Raw genomic sequence first — 5,782 nt, 5'->3', positions numbered from 1 at the left:
ACAAATGTGCTTGACACAATGGATGGATGTATGGATTGTGATAAGAGTTGAACAAGCCCCCAATAAAATGATTTAAAAAGCAAACAAACACACACCCCACCCCAATGGAAGAAAGAAGTATTTAAAGCTGTTTTCCATATACAGGATTTTCAGTATATAACAAATTTACAAGAGTCTATGTCTGGAGCCCCCCACCCCTTTCTTTTGTTTTTAAATTAATTGTTTTATTGAGCGGCTCTTACAAATCTTATAACAACCTGTCATTCAATTGTATTAAGCACACTTGTACATATGTGGCCATCAACATTTCCAAAACAATTTCTCCCTACCTGAGCCCTTGGTCTCAGCTCCTCTTTTTGACTTGAAGGCACCTGTATGCTGATTGAACCTTGTAGGAGCTTACATGAGCCCCAGGGGGCTTTAAAAGCATCATTCTTTTCAGACCCTTTGTGTATTTTCTGATATTGACTCTACAGATGGAGTTATAATTGGCCTTGTATGTTTAACATTTTGTCAGAGAAACTATAAACGCTTCAATAGGGTGATAATGTCAGCTGTGATTACAGCTCATTAAATCACATCCTCAGTCTCCTCCCCTGGGGCTGTTTTGGGATCAAGGCAAACAAGGCTCAAGCAATTGGAACACAGTGGCTAATTTGCTTTGACATCCAGCAAGAAACAACTGGAGGTTACAAAAGACACCCTGGGTTACCTGAACCAAGAGGGCTGCTCTCTCTGTTCAGTGGAGGATGAGCCTTTGGGAATGAGGGGTGAAAGAATCCTAAGGAGGCAGTTCTTGGGTTAGGTAACCCATGCCTCAGTTCTACAAACCCATCCCTGGAACGCCCACTGGACCTCGAGGGTGACGGCTGTCTCAGGAGAGATACCCTCTCAGAATGCTCATTTATGAATGGGGAAAGGGTTTTGATTCTGTGATTACTACTAATGATCGTTAGTATTGTTAGCTTGTCGTTCAGTCAGCAACAAATGGTGGTGCTCCACCCCCAGTGGAACAGCATCTGCCCATCCTCCATGGTCAGTGACAGAGCAGACTGCTGTGATCCACAGGATTTTCATTGGCTGAGTTTTTTTTAATCATTTTATTTGGGGCTCATACAACTCTTATCACAATCCATACATACATCAATTATATACAGCACATTTGTACATTCATTGTCCTCAACACTCTCAAAACATTTGCTCTTCACTTAAGCCCCTGGCATCAGCTCCTCATTTTTCTCCTCCCCCCTCCCTCATGAACCCTTGATAATTTATAAATTATTATTCTGTCATATCTTACACTATCCAACATTTCCCTTCACCCACTTTTCTGTTGTCCATCCCCCAGAGAGAAGGTTATATGTAGATCCTTGCAATAAGTTCCCCCTTTCCACCCCATCCTCCCTTCACCCTTCCAATATTGCCACTCTAGGCACTGGTCCTGAAAGGATCATCTATCCTGGATTCCCTGTGTTCCCAGTTTCCATATGTACCAGTGTACATCCTCTGGTCTAGCTAGATTTGTAAGGTAGAATTGGGATCATGATAGTGGTAGTGGGGGAAGGAAGCATTTAAGAACTAGAGGAAAGGTATATGTTTCACCGTTGCTACCCTGCACCCTGGCTGGCTTGTCTCCTCCCGGTAACCTTTCTGTAATGGGATGTCCAATTGCCTACAGATGGATCTTGGGTCCCCAATCTATACTCCCCCTCATTCACAATGATTTGATTTTTTGTTCTTTGATACCTGATCCCTTTGACACCCCGTGGTCACACAGGCAGCGATTGTGTAGGGAAGGTGAGCATCATGGAATGCCAACTTAGTAGAACCAAGTGTTCTTGCATTGAGGGAGTACTTGAGTGGAGGCCCAAAGTCCATCTGCTACCTTAATACTAAACCTATAAATATATGCACATAGATCTATTTCCCCATCATCATATATAAATATATTTACATATGTACATGCTCTTTATTTAGACCTCTATAAATGCCCTTTGCCTCCTAGCTCTTTCCTCTATTTCCTTTTACCTTCCTCTTGTCCCATTATCATGCTCAGCATTCATTTGGGTTTCAGTAATTCCTCTCTGTTACATTACCCTTGGTCATGCCCTATCAAGCCTCCTCACCACCGATTTGGATCACTTGTTGTTCCCTTGTCCCTGGGTTTGCTAACACCACTTCCTTGCTCCCCACCTTCCCCTCTCCCATGTCCCCCAGAACCATCAGTCCCATTGTTTTCTCCTCCAGATTGTTCATCCAGCTTTGGCTGAGTTTCGAAAGTAGATCTCCAGGCTTTTCATCCCAGCCTGTCTTAGATTTGATGCCCGGCTGAAACCTGTTTGGCATCATACCCTCATGCAGGCCTTTGCTGGCAGATGGTGGCTGCACATAAGATTAAACAGCCAGGAATCAAGCCCAGTCCTCCTGCATGAAAAGCAAAAAACCCAGCACTGAACCACCAATACCTTCCATTGATCACACACACAAAAATGTTGTTTTATGTTCTGTTGTTAGGTCCGCTCCAACTCATCATGGCCTTAGGTACAATGTTAGTCCTACACCACCCTTTATTAAAATGTTCTATGGGAAAAATATTGAATAATAAAAGAAGATGGAAACACCTGGAGTCACTGTACCAAAAAGAAAAAGTCAACACTCAACCATTTCAAAAAGTAGCATTAGATCCAAAAACCAATGGCAATGAAGGAAGAAGTCCAAGCTGCACCAAAAGCATTAGCCAAAACAAGGCTCCAGGAATCGACGGCATACCAATTGAAATGTTTCTAGAAGCTGATGAAGCACTGGAAGAACTTACTCAGCTTTGCCAAGAAATTTGGAAGACAGCGACCTGCCTAACTGACTGGAAGAGATCCATATCTGTACCCATTCCACAGAAAGGTGACCCAGCAGAATGCTCAAGTCATAGAACAATATAGTTGCTATCACACACAAATAAAAGTCTGCTGACGATCACTGAAGGGCAGTTGCAACATTGACAGGAAGGTGCCAGAAATTCAAACGAGATCCAGAAGAGGGTGTTGAAGAGGGATATTCTTTCTGATGTCAGATGGGAGTTGGCTGAAAGCAGAGAAGATTGAAGTGAGGTTTACTTGTGCTTTATTGATCATGCAAACACATACAACTGCTCACCATAATAAACGATGAATAGCCTTGAGAAGAATGGGAATTCCAGAACACTTCACGGTGTTCATGCTGAACCGTACATGGATCGAGGGGCAGTTGTGCAAATAGAACAAGGGAATCCCGGACAGCTGACAATCAGGAAAGGTGTGCATCAGGGTTGCATCCTCTCACCATACCTATTCTATCTGTCTGCTGAGCAAATCATCTGAGAAGCTGGCTTATATGAAGAAGAGTGTGGCATCAGGTGTGGAGGAAGGGCTGTTAACAAGCTGTGATGTGCAGATGACCTGGCCTTGTCTGCTGACAATGAGGAAGACTTGCTGGTGAAGATCCGGTCTTGCAGCCTTCAGTATGGATTACAACGTATTACAGAGAAAACCAAAATTCTCACAACTGGACCATTAGGTCTTGATAAATGGAGCAAAGATGGACATTGCCAAAGATGTCATTGTGCTTAGATCCATATTCAATGATCATGGGAGCAGCAGTCAAGATGATGGAGTATGATGGGTACACAACTTACTGTATATACTCTGCTGCACACAACTTACTGTATATACTCCTGTATAAGCCGAGCTTTTCAGCACGTTTTTAATGCAGTTTTTTGTGGTAAAATTAGGTGCCTCGGCTGATATTCGGGTGGGCTTATACTTGAGAATATATGGTATTTAAAGTGTTGAAAAACAAGGGTGTTACTTTGAGGACGAAAGTGTATCTGACCCATATCATGATATTTTTTAATTCCTTTATGTGCATGTGAATTTGTGTATTGAATAAGGAAGACTACAGAGAATAATTGATGCATTTGAATTATGGTGCTGGCAAAGAATGTTGAAAGTACCATGGATGGCTAAAAGCAGCAGCAAATCTGTCTTGGAAGAAGTACAACCAGAATGGTCCTTGGAAGTAAGGATGGCCGTACTTTGGGCATGTTTTCAAGGGAGACGAGTCCCATGTTTGGTAGGAAGTTGAAAGGCACAGAAAAGAGCAACATTCTCAAGGAGACTGATGGACAAAGGGCTGTAACAATGTGCTCAAACATAATAACAACCATGTCATTCCAGGCAGTGTTTCCTTCTGTTTTACACAGGATCATTATGAGTAAGAATCAACTCAATGGCACTCAACAATAACAACCATACACAATCCTTATAAACATTATTATGTTTGAGCCCTTTGTTAAATCCACTATGTCAATCCAAATATCAACAATACCTACTGTGGTCAAGCTGATTCCAACTCTGTGATCCCACGGAGGGAGTAGAACTGTCCCACATGATTTCCAAGGTTGTAAATCTCTATGCAAGCAGACTGCCACATCTTTCTCCCACACAGTGGCTGGTGGTTTTGAACTGCTGACCAATACTTAACCAATCACACTACTAGGAATCCTTAGTAATAGCAGTAGTTACAATGTTTTTTGCCCCTCTAGTGATGGTCCATGAAGGAAACACATCAGGATTAGAAAAAGGCGTATAACAATTTATGACAATCAGATGATATAATCTTGCCTGCTGAAAGTGAAGAGGATTTGATACACTTGATGAAAATCAGGGACTGATGATTTTATTATGGGTTGCAATTCAACGTAAAGAAAACAAAAACCTCCACAATTGGACAATAGAAAGCATCATGATAAACAGAAAAGACTAACGCTGTCACAAATTTCATTTTACCTGGATCCACAAGCAATGCTCAGGAAAGCAGCAGCCAAGAAATCAGATGATGTCCTGCACTGGGCAAATCTGCTGCCCAAGACTTCTTTAAAGTCTTAAGGAGCAAAGATGTCACTTTGAGTTCCAAAGTGTGCCTGACCCAAGCCATGGTAATTGCCTCGTATTCATGCCCAAGTTGAACACTGAATAAGGAAGATCTTCGGAGAATCGAAGCTTTTGAATTATTGTGTTGGCAAAGAATATGCAAAGTACTGTGGGCCGCCAGGGAACAAACACGTTTCTCTAGGATAAAATACAGTCAGCATGCTTCATCGAAGTGAAGATGGCAAAACCCCCTCTCTCCTACTTTGGCCATGTTTTCATGAAAGGCCACTACCTGAAAAAAGACGTCATGCTTCGAAAAGTGGAGAGTCTGCAAAAAGGAGAAAGACTCTCAATGAGATGGATGGGCACACTAACTGCAACAATAGACTCCAGTGTGACCACTGGGAAGATGGTGCAGGACCATTCTGCTGTGCATCTGGTCGCTATTAGTGAAAACGTGCTTGATTGCCCCTAACACCAACAACATTGATGCTGCAAAGTAGTTCTGGTTGCACACTGGTTGACAACTCTGCTGCTAACTAACAGGTTGACAGATCAATCTACCAGCATCTCCACGGGAGAAAAGACCTGGCAGTCTGTCCCTGTGAAGATTACGGCCTGGGAAAGCCTGAGGGGGAGTTGTACTGGGTCCTAGAGTGTTGCTATGGGTCATAACAGATCCCCAAGAGCATGACATAACATGGATGTTCCTCATGGACCCTCAGGAGCTACCCATTTTGCATATTTCACCTTGTGGTAAAACTTAATATTGGCATATGTTGTGAGATAAATATACTAACAACAATGAAAAAAAAAAAAAGAAAGAAGAAAGAGTGAGCGAGCGAGTGGGAAATGGTGGGGAGGAAGGGAGACCAATG

This window comes from Echinops telfairi, unplaced genomic scaffold (assembly GCF_000313985.2).
Source record: "Echinops telfairi isolate 266 unplaced genomic scaffold, ASM31398v2 ScPeMD7_70;HRSCAF=299, whole genome shotgun sequence".
Classification (NCBI taxonomy): Eukaryota; Metazoa; Chordata; class Mammalia; order Afrosoricida; family Tenrecidae; genus Echinops; species Echinops telfairi.
Note: the sequence above shows the minus strand (reverse complement) of the source record.